The sequence below is a fragment of the Phocoena sinus genome, chromosome 12 (assembly GCF_008692025.1).
Source record: "Phocoena sinus isolate mPhoSin1 chromosome 12, mPhoSin1.pri, whole genome shotgun sequence".
In the NCBI taxonomy this organism is placed as follows: Eukaryota; Metazoa; Chordata; class Mammalia; order Artiodactyla; family Phocoenidae; genus Phocoena; species Phocoena sinus.
This window is the reverse complement of record NC_045774.1, coordinates 51,682,618-51,698,116: the sequence shown is the minus strand read 5'-3', so window position 1 is coordinate 51,698,116 and position 15,499 is coordinate 51,682,618. Positions and strand designations below refer to the sequence as shown.

Sequence of the window (15,499 nt, the reverse complement as noted above, 5' to 3'; positions counted from 1 at the left end):
GAGGCAGTTTATTGGTGGTTAGATTGAATTCTTCACTATTCACCCTCAGCCATCTTGGAAACTGAGACATAGGATCCCATCTTTATCATAAGTAGCCTGTTTGAGCACTTAATATGAAAAAGAGGAGAGCGAAAAAAACCTTTTTCCAAGTCAGAATCCACTTAAGCTTCAGAGGTTATAAATTTCAAACTGACCACAGGCCTCTGGGGCTCACACTCTTTATGGCTGGCAAAATACAACTTTCTGGCAAGAACGGGGAAAAGAAGGCTTAAAAGGGCTCATAAACTTGCTTGGACATCTAATAGCTCTTACCAAACAGCATTTTCATGAGTTAAGTGTAAATGAGTCAGAAACATATAGATTGAATTTCTTTTAAAATACACATGGGTTTAAAAATTAAGGCCAAAGTGCTTGGCAAAATAAGTTTTGGTTTTAGCCAAACCCCAAATGTTTGAAAAAAAAATAGTTTTACAATTTGCCAAACCAAAAATATATCCAGGTCCCTCCATTCCTCTCATTTAATACGGTGACATCGTAAACATGGGACTGAAGGTCCATTTTCATATCCACCAAGGTCTGAACAACTTGAATCCCAAATACTAGTTGAAAAACTATGAAAAATTTTTTGTGGAAAAACCTTATGACCTTGCAAATGAAGCCGAGTGGTCACTCGTTCAGGGTTCTGATTTTGATAGCACTTCCCACTGTCTGATCCTCCGATCAACTTGTTCTGTGTCTCAGCTGTGTGTGTGTGTGTGTGATGCCCAGGGATAGTAACTTTTAAAAAAAAACCTTATATTTAGAATGGTTAATTTATACTTAGTTAATATATTACAACCCATGAAAGTTAATAAACTCTTAATCATATCCGAACAGAGGGAGGCAGTCCCCTTTCACTCATTTATGGTTCAAAGACAGTCTTCATTTATTTCCCTAGAGGGGAAAACATATCCATTTTCAACTAACTGTATTGAATACTGACTCCATGCAGGGACACTGTTATTAAGAGATGGAAGGAAGAAAGAAAGGAAGGAAGGAGGGAGGGAGGGAGGGAGGGAGTGAGGGAAAAGAAAAAAAAAAGTGGGAGAGGCAGTGGCAGGAGTCTTATTAGACTTGTTTTGAGGAGCTAATAACCTGAGTGAGGCAAGAAATAACCAAGGCCACTATTACAAGCATTATGCAGGACCTGCAAACAGATATGACACTGTAGACATGGGGCTTTGGTGAGGGCTTTGGTGTGAACGGGGGCAGTTCACACATTGTTGTAACTGATTACCTAGCTTGGGGCTGGCAGGATGGGCACATGAGTATTTATTGAGTGAATGAACGAGAAGAGTGTCAGGAGAGGTCTAGTTAATGGAGTTACCAGGTTAGGGTTCCATACAGCAGGTGAGTTTGGAGTTAGGTTCTAAAACTGGGGAGGGCCTTGAACTTGCAGTCAGGAGTGGAGGAATAAAAGGGGCAGTAGGATGGCAAGCGCCGCAGGTGCGGAGAAGAGGAAGTCGCGTGAGGGGTGACCTTGCCCTTCGCTCGGCTGGAGTGAAGGGCTTGGCTGCAGACGGAGGGGGGTGGAGGCTGGAGGAGAGCAGGTGGGCAGTGGAGCCAGAGGTTGTGGCACTTGTACTCTGTACGTTAGGCAGTGTCACCACGACCTCGAGCAGAGGAGTGACAGGAGGAAATCTGTGTTTGAGGAAAATTACTTCAGCAGCTGTTTGTGCACTGAAAAGGAAGCAAGAGAAAGACTAGCATCGCTGAGCTGATCATTGAATTCTGATGACAGGCTCGTTACCAGCAGTGGATTCTAAACACTGCGGGATGTTATCGCTGCAGTGTGAGCCGCAAGAGCTGCCACATCTATGTTTTACGCATGTAAAGCCATTGTGGCAATGCAAGGGGAGGATGAGCTCTTTTCTTTGTGCCCAGAGCAGACCTAAGAGGTTTCATAGCACACAGTGGAAGGAAACCTCACAACATTCCAAAGTTCGGTCAAGGGGGATGCTGGCCGGGCCCCAGGTTGCCGTGGAAATAGGGGCTCCACCCTTCTGACTGCCCAGCTGCTCTGAGCCTTAGGCCAGTGGGGCAGGGCGTGGCGCAGGCCGTCGGTCGCCCAATGGGTGCACAAGGCAGGCAGCGGCTCTCCTAGCAGAGGACTTCCCTGAGGATGGACGTGGAGCCTGGACGGTGGCCCTAGTGATGCCCAAAGCTCGGTCCCTGGAATGAAGAGCAGCCACAAGGCTTGCGTGGCTTTGCTCAACCTCAGACACCTTCAGAGATCTTCACAGAAGCTGAATCAGATCCTCCCACGGCTGGCAGGCACGTTTAAAGGGGTGTGGCAACTTTTGGAAATGTCCTTTATCTTTTTTAACTTCCCAGGTCGTACATCTTCTGAAGCTTCCACATGTGGTGACAGTGGGCTCCTGGTAGTGAAGGAAGGCAGCGGTGTGGCTTAGTAGATACAGACTTCTGCTTTGGGGTTGGGCCAGCCTGGGTTCAAATCCCAGCAGAGCCAATTAGTAAGCGAAGGAGGAAGCGACTTTACCTCCCCAAGCCTCAGTCTCAAGGTCATAACACTGCTGGGAGGAGCAGATAAGAAAACATAGGTAAAGGTGCCCAGGAAATGGAGTTACTGTCCTATTAGGCTACAGTGCCTGGGAGAGGAGTCCAGGGCTGGAGTGAGGTCTGCTTGGATCTGAAAATCAGTTGTGAGTTTGGACCAGTTTTATAACCTCTTTATGCCTACCTTTTCTCATTTAATAATTGTAACGGCTAATGTTTATCAAGCACTTTCTATATGTAAGCAGTGTTCCAGATGTTACACGCCCACAACAACCCTCTGGGGTGCCATTATTAAACCCATTTTATAGATGAAGAAACTGAGGCACAGAGTGGTTGAATATCCTACCCAGAGTCACTGGCCAGTAAATGGCAGTGCTGGGATCTGACTGGCAGCCTGGCTCCAGAATCTTCCTGCAAAACCACCGAGCATGTCTTATATACAAAAAAATGAAGATAATAACCCATACTTCATAGCGTTATCAGGCTCCAGTGTAAATAACAGAAGTAAAATGCCCACCTGGCATATATATACTAGGTGCTCATTATAAGAATTGTAATCATAGCCCCTGCAGCCCAGAACGTCTTCCCTCAACGTGTAACGGGAGGTAATGAAACATTTCGATGCTGTCAACCTCGGAGGTTAGGGAAATGATTCCAGAAATTCTCCTAAGATGTCTGGTTCCACTTTTATAAGTAGGGACTGGGACAAACAGAGTAAACGCTCAAGGTCACAGAGTGGCGCAGCCAGGATTAGAACCTGAGTCCTCATCTGCCTTTCCCCTCAGTGGGACACGGGATACGACCAGAGCTGCTTGAGTTACACGCCCTGTGCCAAGGACCAGAGTCATACTTTTGCTACCCACAGCATCACTGCCTCACACCGGGCAGCTGATTTCAGAGAGGAAATAGGTTGTACCTGAACATCTGGGGTGGAAGTGTTGCAGAAAAGCAATTATTAAGCATACTCTCCATCTCCTTGGCTGTTAGAGGGGGGTAGCAGGGAATCAGTATGCTTGCTCTTATTTTTTACATGAAGTTTCTGTGAAATGAAGCCCTTCTCTCTCTCTCTTTCTCCCTCTCTCTTTCTGCTAAAAGGCTGGTTGTAAAGAGTAAATAAAATGTCAGACCTCTTTTCCAGACCTAGCCTAAAATCTTAAGGTCTGTTGATCCATAGACAATAGCTACTTGCCATGTAAAGCTGCTCTTTTCTCTAGGTTCTTTTTTTTCTTTTCTTTTCTTTCTTTCCTTTTTTTTTTTTTTTAACTTAGACTGCCTGTGTTCAGATTATATAAATAAATAACAGACTCAATCTTAGTACAATAAACATCTACTTTTGTGTCCAAGGAAGAATTTTTGGAAGGCACACGAACCGGCATCAGCTAGTTTGTGTATTGGATAGGACTTGAATGAAAATGCAATTATTATTTCTTAGCAAATAGTTTCTCGGAGTTTTGTCTCTAAGGCCCCTGCCAACTTTGACATTGTGACCCCTGCTTGGCAGGGTGAGGAAGGGGAGAGGTGAAACCTGGGCTAGGGGATAGCACTCCGAGGAGAGCATGGACTTTGAGGTCGTAGGAGCTGGACTTCAATCCAGCTTGGCCCCTTTCTAGCTGGTGACCTTGAGCAAATAAGTTCCTTAACCTTCATGGGAAAGTTTCCTCATCTGTAAAATGGAGACAGTAATAAATACTTCATAGCATTGTTGTGTCAATGAAATAAGTATATAAAATATATTTGTTTTTAAGTGAAATAAATATATAAAAGTGCCTAGCGCAGTATTTGACATTAAGTGCTCAGTAAATGTAATTTTCTTTGAAAACACTGCAGCTTTCCCAAACCATAATAGGAAGTGCTTGGTCTTGAAATCCAGGCGGCATAGGGCTTGAGGCTCTTATTCAAAATTTCTTGTAAAACATTAGCTATATCATGTAATTCTTCATTTTATTTTTCTCTTTCACGAGTGCATGCAGCCACTTGTTCCAGTGCATTTGTAAAAATGTGTGCAGTTAGTCATGAATCCCTGCCTGCTTTTAGAAAAGGACCAGAGACAGGGTAATTTGTTTAGCTTAAACTCCCAGGTTTTAAAAAAAGATTTGAGGTGGCTAAAGAGATCCATTGTCCAGGGTGAAGATAAAGGCTTTTGCAAGTGCACAAGAGGGGGTTCTGTGGCTCAGGGTTCTTTGTCCCCCAAGATCTTGTAGAGGTCAGCAAGATAGCACTGGCCGCTCATATGAATAAACAGGTCTCTCTGCCCATTTAACTCCTAGAACGAGCTAAGCAAAGAAAACCGAAATTTAAATTTGTGAAAAAAAAATTAAAGATGGAGTTATCTCAGTAGGGGGTCTTGTATGGTTGGGATTTTTATTGATTAAAGAGTAAAATAAGAGATATTGCTAAAGGGGAAAATTATAAAAAAAGAAAAGCAAGGGCTCGTGTTTGGTTTAATTTTCTTTCTTTTAAATAATTTGAGCCTTAGCTTATCAGAGCCAGGCCGTGCGTGGGCAGCTCAGTGGTGCTGGAGCTCACCCTTGGCCCTACTCCCCTCTCCTCACCATGGGTTATTTCCCATAGCAATCATGCCAGAGAAGCGATGTTTTTAAATTACTTTCATCAATTAGCAAGCTATAAGAAAAGAGATACCATCCACTTCGTAAATGAAAACGGTTTCCAACTTGGTAAAAGCCATTTCAGAACTCTTCATGAAGCGATGGTCGGTGGAGGAGAGAGGGAGCCATTTTTTGGCAAAACCTCACCAAGCCGTAGCCCTTTCCGGGATGGGCTTGATGCAGAGACCACTGTCTGGCATCACACCCAGCCTTATCAGCTGGTGCAGGCGACTCTGTTCATTGACCACGGGGTTCTACCCTTGTGAGCGTCCCAGAATAGCTGTGGCTACCTGAGAGCAATCCAGTCCTCAGGGACTCATTATTGTGCCAGATAAACAGCGTGGCCGAAGCCAGCACGTAATAGCTGTATTTAACCGTGATAAGTGATGGACTGATGTGCCCGAGTGGCACCACGGGCAGGGCTGGGGTAACTGGACAAAGGCAAGCCGGCCTGGCAGCGGGCATCTCTTGTACATCATAGGGTTGATGCCACAGGATTTTGGACTCTGGGGAATAAATATGATGGACCTGGAGAGCTTGCCTTCTAGACAGGTAAGACAGGACAGACCTACTGGATTTTGATTATGCTAATGACAGAGGTATTTGAGGAAGCAAAGAAGAATAAAAGTTCAGAAAACAGATTAGATTAATGAAGGCAGGCTGCCTGGTGGAGGTGGAATCTTGTGCCATGGAGGGACTATGATGGGATGTAGAATAAGACAGACATTTTCTTTGGACACACATTTACTTTTGGGAGTGGTTGCCTGGAAATTATAAAATTTCCTTTTAAATGCAACCCGCATACATCTTAGGCTGTAAAGGTCAGAGAAGAAAAGGTGAGGATGATGGTATGTTGACAGTATCAACACTGAAAGAAGTTATTAGTACTCAGGCCTATTTTTGTTCTCTATGACACTCTGACAATGCTTATGCGATAAGGGAGAAGTAACTCAGTCACATTCTTAGCAATGCTTTCCCGATGGAAAGGGAAATTGCCGGTAGTCAGAGGCTTGTTCAGGGCACTTGGTGTGCAGCTGAGTCCATGAGGGAGAGACTTTATTCTTCTGGCCAGAAGGGGCAGCTGGGCCTGGAGTTCTGCAGACGCTGACCGTACATGCCTGCTGGAGACCATGCGCTGTGGAGCTGGTCTTCATACACGGTGCAACGTGGTCCACGGGATGGGATGTGTGTGTGTGTGTGTGTGTGTGTGTGTGTGTGTGTGAGAGATGTTCTGCATGGCAGGGCCCTGGGTTGTCCTGCCTTCAGACAAACCCCAATTCAGAGGAAAACCCAAATGTGAGGCACAAGTAGAACCACTTCCCCAGAACCCCCTGCATTAAGGGACACTCCAGAAATCTCTGCCAGAGGTGAGAGTGTGTGTATGTGATTAATAGAAAGAAGGAGACCCTTTCTGAAACTTGGGACTTCAGGATAGAGAAACGAATAGTCTTTCTTATACACGGATAACTGTGTACCACCGTACCTGATGATGGCTTTGGTCCAAAGATCCTACAGTCCCAGAATGTGAGAGATGGAAGATGTAATAGAAAATCTCACCCATGCCTTCATTTCACAGAGGAAGAATCCAGCCTTGGGGAGGTTAAGAAATAGGTCCAAGGTCACGCGGCTACGTAGGGTTCATGCTGTAACCTGTGTCTCTGTCTCACATATCGTAGAAATTTCCCCTTTACTCAGATCAAGAAATTTAGACAGAGAGGACCGACTGTTCTCTAAGACACCTCTGCTTAGCAGGGGCTGAGTCGGAACGGACTTGGGCTCTGGAACTTCCTGCCATGATCACTTTCTAAAACTCCAAGGTCACTTCCTCCCCACTTTTGAGTTTCACACCTTGCAAACAAATAACTCTCAAGAAAGTGATGCCCAAGCTTGCTTCTTCATTTTCATTGATTCCTGTGTCGCCAACATGGGGACTGCCCTGAACCAGCCAGAGTCAGGAGGACAGGGGAGGGGGCCTTCAGTTTACCCCCTCCTCAAATGTTATCTGCCGAGAGGGACTTGCACTGCCACCATCTGGCCTGGGTGGGTGTCCCAGACACGGCAAGTGTGCGGTGAGAGGGAAGGAAGCAGCGCAAATCCTCCCTTTGCCACTCTCTTGAAATAAGCTTGGCGTGAGGAGGCTTTCCAAGCAGCAGGGGTGGGGCTGCAAACAATAGAGCGCGGTGCAGCTGCACCCGGTAGAACTTTGGGGGAAAACACATATTATTTACCAGACAATAATAGACACCAGAGAATAATAATGATTATTAGAGTGTTTGGGATGGCAAACGCTGTAGTTAAGGTTCCAGAATGGCTCTCATTATAATCCCGTTTTCCTAGTCCCTTATGAAAGCCTTGAGATTTTCTCTAAGTAGGCTGATGCTGTCCATGTGGCCTTTGTCCAAAGGCGATTTCAATGTAAGGAAACTTATTTGAGAAATAGTCCTCTTTGGGGGGTTCACGATTACATTAAAGAAACAATTTACACCCTTGAAAAAGCAGTTGCAGTGTTCTTGAGTGAGTAATTCAAAATGGTGGTGTTTCTCAGTCACTGGAAGAGACCATTAAACACCGTTTTTTTTTCCTTTTCCTTTTTTAAAGAAGGATTCAGAGCTCCTCTCTGACTACAAGATTTGGTCACTCTTAGTCCCAAGCCCAGAGGTAGGGATGGTTTCTCTCCCTCCAAAGCAAGTTCCAGGCTGTGCTTCCTAAACAAAAATAAATCCTGCCCAGAAGCAGCTACAGTATGTCTTAGGATCCATTTGGGTCCATTTCCAAGGCCTCTTCCCAATCCTTTGTGACTTCTTATTTGTTGGTGGCTCTTGGTGTTTTTGTTTCCGTACCTCTTCTCACCATTATGTCTTAGAAAGAAAGAAGGAAAGGAAGGGAGGGAGGGAGGAAGGAATGAAGGAAGGAAGGAAGGAAGGTAAAAAGAAAGAGGAAGGAAGGAGAGAAAGAGAGAAAGAAAGAAGAGGAAGAAAAGAAAGAAATTAAAGTGAGCTCTTTATTCCGAGAGAAATACCCACATTTCCAAATCTGACCATGCCAAATGAAAAGGTTTCCATGACCTTGTAATTCCACTCCCATCGCATATTTGTGGTGTTTTGCGTTTTCACTTTGGTTATTTAATATACATATTAAATGCACACAGATCTGGTGATTTAATGTGATTTGGGGAACTCAGGCATTTCCTGTCATGCACATTCAGATTTTCAAACCTTGTTTTTGGCCGATCATTATTATGGTAACCATTAACACCAGTATTTGGATAGCAGGGTTCAAAGCACAAGCTTGGACCTAGTCCTCCCAATGGGCATTTTGACCTCCTCACGCTTGTGCTAAATTCACGCTACAGACACTCTGAACACTCCAGTTCTCTTTGTGGCCTCCGTTTCTTCGTCTATAAAATGCGGGAAACTGTGTATATTATCTCTGGGGTCCCTTCAAGTTCTACATTCTATCACCTGAAATTATTTGTTCACTGGTCTAGGAATAATCTCAACAGTTGTAAAGATGTTTACAAGTCCTCTCCCACCGCCTCACGTCAGCCAAATTTTCCCATTCACATATCTGACATCCCCATTTATTGGCAGGAAAAAAAAAAAAGCACCGTTTTTGGGACATGGGGGACAAGAGCTGTTTGATTCTCATTCATTTGACAAATGTGTGTCGAGCTGAATACATTTGTCCCCGGGTGCAGGGATTTGAGCAAAACAGACACAGCCCCAGACCTCAGGGACTTCACAGTGTAGTTGGACAACTTCTGAATGGCTGCTTCCTGGGGGTGATGGAGTGTCCTTAGGAGGTTTCAAGCCAAGGGACTGGTAGCAAATGAAATAAGCCAGTAAGGATAAGAGAGGCAGAGCCCAACAGTCCTATTCAGACCTTCTGCCCTGGGATCCCAGTCCTATGCTTGGTCTGGATGTGAAGCGATGTGAGTGGCTCACCTTTGTCAGGTAAGACCCACAGAGAGGGGCACTTCTTCCAGCTCAGCCGCCCCTGTAGGAAACCTCTGAAGAGTGGTCTCTGTGCCCCAGGAATTTTTCACGTGCTAAAAAGTCCATCTCATGGCCTTCCTCCTTTGCAGCAGACACTAGGGCTGTTACACGGGGTACAGGCTTGAGGTCTGCAACACCAGGGTCCCCCGATGACCTTGCCTGGCTTTGGGATGCCCTTGGGCAACTCCAAAGACCTCCTGCCAGTTAAGCGTGCAGTAACGTGGAGAGTGAATGTTGCTGGGTTGCAAAGGATGCTGCTGCAGTCTTTGGGTGAGGGCGTGGTGCTCCATGCTCATTATGGTATTCCAAAAAGCGACTCGAGTTTCATTTCCTCACACAAAGCTGGCAGGGCTGATCCTGCGCAGAACCGTGAATGGAAGTCGTGTGGAAATCAGGCTGCGCCACCCCAGTGCTGGGGCCTTGTTGTAAGTCTGACCTGACAGCTGGAGAGTGTGCTGCTCTGACTCATGCCCGGGTTCTCCCCAGCCTGGGGGGTGGGGGGTAGTTTGGTCTAGTGGATTCTAACAAACCCCTTTTCCTCATTTTCTAGGAACGCTCACTCACAGGGTACCTTGCATGGAGAGAGGGCACAGAGCAAACCATGTCTTGCCATCCAGTGACACCAGCTGGTCAGCTCACCACCCCCTCTGGCTAAAACTCAAGCAAATAAAGCCGCTTCCTGTCATTAAGCATCTCAGAGGAAGCAGCCCTCCCTCGGTGGCCTCTAGCCCGGAGAAGCCAGCACGTCTTGGACCCACCAAGCGGGCCCAGCCTTCCTGCTGCCACCATCTCTGCTTCTCCCCAGAGGAACTTAGGGATTTTGCCCCTGGTTTAAAAGAAAAAACAAAAACAAAACGACAAAACACCAACAAGCCACAAGGACCAATGTAGGTATTCTCCCTGCCTCATCTTCAAGGCTCATAGGGTGAGGCTGGGAGATGATACAGATTTGAAGACAAAAATCGTTTTTTAATCTTTTTAAAAACTGCTGTGGTTTTGCTGCTACACGAAGAATTGTGATTTGCATTGTACGGTTTTGGACCTATACTGTTCACGTTTTGACGGCGGAGAGGGATCATACTGGAGTCCCAATGCTTCAGATTCATCTCTGTCCTGCCTAGGATGCACTTTTAAATGAAGAGTTAAAATATTTTATTGGCTAATATACTTTTCTTGTTATTTTTACAAAGGCCACCTTTATCCTTTTTAATGCCATATTTTCAGTGTTACACTTTTATGGCTTTTAATTTTCGATCTGACAGATGTAAGAAGCGGCATGAATAGTTTATACTGTGGTTTTTCAGAGACTGAATGCCAAGAGAACTCGGTAAATGTTTATTCTTCTCAGCTTTCTCCTTAAATTCCCTTAAATAGCGCCCCATTTGGGAACAGAGCAAGAGTGTTGAACTGAAGACCAAAATGCCCTCAAGGTGTAAAATAATCCGAGGGGGAATATTTGCTGGGCGTCACGAAAGACTTGGATGAAATTTCAACCCTGATGGCTTTCGGTGATCCAGGAAGTCAGTGAAGCAATCTCTCTATACGCAGAGCCCTTTCATGATAATTAGAATGGTATGGACAAACCAATGAAAACAGGAGGGAAAGTGAGAAAGCTCACCCATGATTCTGTTTCACTGTTTGCTTTCTCCTGTCATGGTTAAGAGAAATGTGCAATTCTATCCTCAATCAGTGGGTGGAGGATAACAGGGTAGATTTTCTTGTGTGCACTTGTACAGTTGTAGCTGCGAGTCCAGAAGTCCTCTAGAGCATGTGTACTGGCACTGAGTTGGTGAGACAGTCGTGGAGTATCCCATTCTGATGAGTACAGAAAAAAAAAAAAAAAAAGAAAAAAGAAGAAAAAAAAAAAAAAAGAATAAAACTAAAAAAAAAAAAAAAAAAAAATCACCTTGTGATTCAGTGTATCTGTTTACTAACTCCAATAAAGCAATTGTTCCCTCTGGAGGGGTCCAGGTGCCCCCGCCCACAGGCCGCTGAGCCAGCAGCAGCGGGGCGGTTGGGTGCGGTGGGCAGGCGAGGCCAAGACAGAGTCACGCTGGCCTTGAAGCACCACGGGGCCGTGGATGCGGTGTACATACTGTATTTCTATATCCTCCTTTGTACAGAGTCACTTAACAAGTCAAGCTACTGTTTTACAGGTGCTCCTTATTTATTAGAGCTGTGAGAGCTTGGGGACACACCTGGCGAGCGAGCGAGCTCGCTTTTTAAAAATGAAATTGGGGAGCAAGGGAAGGGGGCGGGAGGGAGGGGAAGCTCGCAAGTCTGGGGAGAGATTTATAAAAGTGAACAAAAGGAAAACTTCCAGCAGCCGATTAAACCAACCAACCGACCCTAACACCAAACTTGTCCACGCAGGATGCAGAAGCCCCACCTCTGGGTGCCCCTTTCCCTGCGGGGCCCCCAGCATTTTCCTCTCTCCCTGACCAGTGTCCGATTCATCAAACAAAAATAAATCTCTAAGAAAGAAAAATGCACTTACATGTGCTTATTTTGCTTTTCTCATTATTATGGCTATTGTTGTTATTTTCCTTGTTACAGAAGGTGTTCATTTCTTTCCCCCAGGGAAATTTTTTTTTAAATAAAGCTAGTAAGTTTTAAAAGATGTTGAAATATCAGGGTGATGCTGGCCCTTCCCAACCTGCATCTCTGCAAACAAGAGCCCACCTGGCCTGTTCAAGGGTCTGCTTCCCCACCGTGTCCATTGTTGACAACACACAGTGCGTGTGGAGTGGGCTTTGGGGCCTGTAGACTGGGGTGTCCCTTCCCAAGTGCTCTCCAAGTCCTGATGTTTTTCAGCTCCAAGGGCTCTGGTCGAAGGCTCAGGAAGCACCACGCAGCAGAAGCAAACCTCCCCAGTGGACTCTGGTCCCGTTAGTACATCATTTCACTGTAGGTCGGGAGTGCTCCTGTGAACGAGAGGGGTCAATCTGGTTTTGCTTTGGTACCTGAATTAACATCAGAAAGTTTCTAAGATGTAAAGTACATTGATACCTAGTTCTAATCAATGAAGATCTAGCCTAATCTTCTTGTTCTACATGTGAAAAAAACTGAAGCCTAGAAAAGTGAATTGACCTGTCCAGAGTCCACACTGAGTTGGTTTAACTTGTCAGAAAACAAATGTTCATTAAAAAGTTAGGCACTGGGACTTCCCTGGTGGCACAGTGGTTAAGAATCTGCCTGCCAATTTAGAGGACACAGGTTCGAGCCCTGGTCTGGGACCATCCCACATGCAACAGAGCAACTAAGCCCGTGTGCCACAACTACTGAGCCCGCGTGCCACAACTACTGAAGCCCGCGTGCCTAGAGCCCGTGCTCTAAAACAAGAGAAGCCACCGCAACGAGAAGCCTGCGCACCACAACGAAGACCCAACGCAGCCAGAAAAAACCTAAATAAATAAACTTATATATATTAAAAAAACAGGCACCATCAGCAATCTTCTCTATATAACCATTCTAGGAGTGGATTCTGGTGACCCGGTTTCTTTCTCTCGTGGAGCCTGAGTGATCTCGGAGGCTCCTGGTGTGGGGTTATGGTTATGACTCCATGGGAACTCCTCAGCCCCAGCCGAGGCCACGCAGGGGCGGGCACCCAGCTGGGGTTGTCTGGTGCAAAGTCTCTGATAGCGTTATTCAGCTGGACTTGGCCATAGACGCAATCGCCCAGGGTATTGATTTTGCTTTTGTCTGTAGTCCAAGATTGTCCAGCAAACATGTTGACCCTTCAGGAAACAAAAGGTCCCTTTGTTCCAACAAGAAAAGATTCCGTGGCATCTCATCAGACAGCACACCTTTTCCTCTTTCTCTTCCTTCTCTTAATCTCAGTGTTCCCTGAAATACAGAATCCTCTTGGGCTATCAAAACTGTATAGAGAGAAGTAGAAATAATAATGTCAATAATTACGAGCACGTGCTGAGGACGTGTACATTAGCCTCACTTACTCACGGAAGGTCCTAATATCTCCCCTTTATTGCATGTGAAGAACGGAAAGCCAGTGAGTTTAGTAATAGCCCGAGATCACGCAGCCAGTGAGTTGCAGAATAGGATTCAAACCCAGGGGGGTTGGTGCCAGAGCCCAGGCTGCACGTCCAATCTGCAGAAAAACTGTTGACATTTTCATGAATTGTCATTTTGTGGCAGTAATTCAGTTCTGCAAGTTTCTGGCAGTGATTCAGCTTTGTTCTAAAGTGGCCCTCATTTTAAACTAAGCCAGAGAGTTGAGTGTTCATGGTTACTGCCCTCCACGTCTTACTGGGTGTGTGGATGTGCTGAGGCCACTCTACTTTCTGAGAAATTAGGCAATGAATTCCCTGTTGGTTATCAAAGCCCCACTGAACACAAGGCCCCACGTGTGATGCTGAGGGGAGACCGGAAACGAACACAGCTCGCAGCCCCCACCCTGGTGGCTTGCATGTAACTGGAAGATGGGGCTGTGGAAAAGAAGGACCACTTCTTGGTCTCAACAGGATCTCTCTGTAGGTTTCCAGAGTTTATATGAATGCACATATGGAGCCTGGATGCACAGCTTTGCAAAGCCACCCTCTTTTTGCAGGTGTTCCCTTGACACTGGAAGGGCAACTCGAGCTGCAAGCAGGCCTATAGGTGCCGGCCGGTTCTGCCCACAAGGCACAGCCAAATGTCAGGGCTGGGGCCCGGGGACGAAGACACTCGAGACTCACACCTACGCCCTCCCCTCCTTGTCTCCCACAGCTCTTGGTTAAATGGACCGAGACCACTTCTCACAGGGTCCTTCCCACATCACCCGGGCCCCTCGAAGGCGGGCACTGTGGTCTTCCTAATTTTGCATCTTTGAAGAGCTGTTCTCCACTCTTGGAACAGAAAATGCTGGCTAAGTTGAGGTACTTTTCTCCTACCAGCCTGATGGGAGAAGAGGACAGGGAACCCCAGAAGCCAGAGCTGTCGTGTGGCAGACACAGGAAGGCTGTGTTCGGAGTTTCATTTTGTTTCTGGTGCTCAAGGGAGGAGGTGCCAGCAGCAGCCCCCGGTTCAGCATATCTTCAGACTGCTTTTGAAAACAAGGAGTAATACAAAGGGAGAAGACGCAGCACTGCCCTGGGGCTTCTGTGCTGTGCGGTGACTCCAGGCCACAGAGGGTTACACCTTTTACCCTGAGGAGCCTTGGAGATTAGATCGTTCCTTGACCCCCAGACACACATAGAGATGGAAAGTTAGTCTTCAGCACCCAGAAAGGACCTCTTATTCTATCTTCTCAACCATGGATGGAATGAACAGTTGCCACCAGTGTATGGAGCTCTTCTCATGAGAGGAGGGGCCTCAGCTGGTTCACAATGAATTAGCTGCTTCCTCTGTGCACAGCCCCAGCTTTGCACACATCTGCTTACTTAATTCTCACAGCAGCCCTGTGAAGGAGGTGCTGGTATTACCACATCCCCACTTCACAGTCAGAAAAAACTGAGGCATGACGATGAAGGGGGCTTCTGTCCACAAATAGAATCAGAAGCCAGCAGTGGGCTCCAGCGGCCACCCTCCCCGCTGGTCATGCTAAGCATGACCTCACCAGGGCCCAGGACGCCTGGCGGTTCAGGGAGGGTTCGGGTCATTTACTTGGTGCCTAAACCATGAGTTGGAGACACCTTTGACCTTTATATTGTGTTTGGAATGGAAAAAATAATCTACTTCTCTTGAAGCCTGGTTTTGCACATCACCGGAAAAGGAACAGTCAATGATTCCGTAGGGAAAGTTTGAGGGAGATGGGAAGGGAGCCTGTGTCAACAGCTCAGAGGAGTGGAGAGAGAGGCAGGCCGGTCCTGTGTTAGATTCCTGGGGCAGGAAGAAAGGAGGCATGTGGGCCAGGGGCTGTTTTCCATTTCCCCTTGTTCTGATTTGGGGAGCTGTAAGCTGGGCTTTCTCCTGTGGCACTTGTTTGGATGGGTGAAGGGGTGTCAAAGAAGAGCAGCAGGGGGGCTGCCAGGGCCACACCAGACTCCGTCCCTCGGCCCAGAGGGCAGGGGGCTACAGCCAAGCCTCACAGTCACTCTGGGGCTGGGCCACTGGATCCAGGGTCAACTAGCTGACCGAATGAATGGACAGAAATGTTGAAAGTCCCCACATGCCAGACACCACACCGGGCAGTCACACAGACAGTCTCAGGCAATTCTTATTAAACCACATGCTATACAGGCCGCGCGATCCTCATTTCTGGATGAGGAAGGTACAGTCCGGGAAGATTAAGCGATCTGCTCAGGTCACTCAGCTAATAAGTCAGAGAGCCAAGATTTGGACCCTCAGTCCCCATATGCGATGCTCTTTGATGGCACCACAGCAGCAGAAATACCAGTGTCAACT

General features: G+C 46.6%; 1 protein-coding gene across 3 annotated transcripts in view; it reads left to right on the top strand.

Annotated features, from left to right (window-relative positions):
- SOBP (sine oculis binding protein homolog) overlaps positions 1-11,049 on the top strand; it is a 161,096-nt gene extending 150,047 nt beyond the window's left edge. For all 3 annotated transcript variants that reach the window (XM_032651664.1, XM_032651665.1, XM_032651661.1), the window contains one exon: positions 9,708-11,049. The gene's annotated coding sequence lies outside the window, so the exon portion shown is untranslated. The remainder of the gene's footprint in view (positions 1-9,707) is intronic.
- Positions 11,050-15,499: the final 4,450 nt, after the last annotated feature.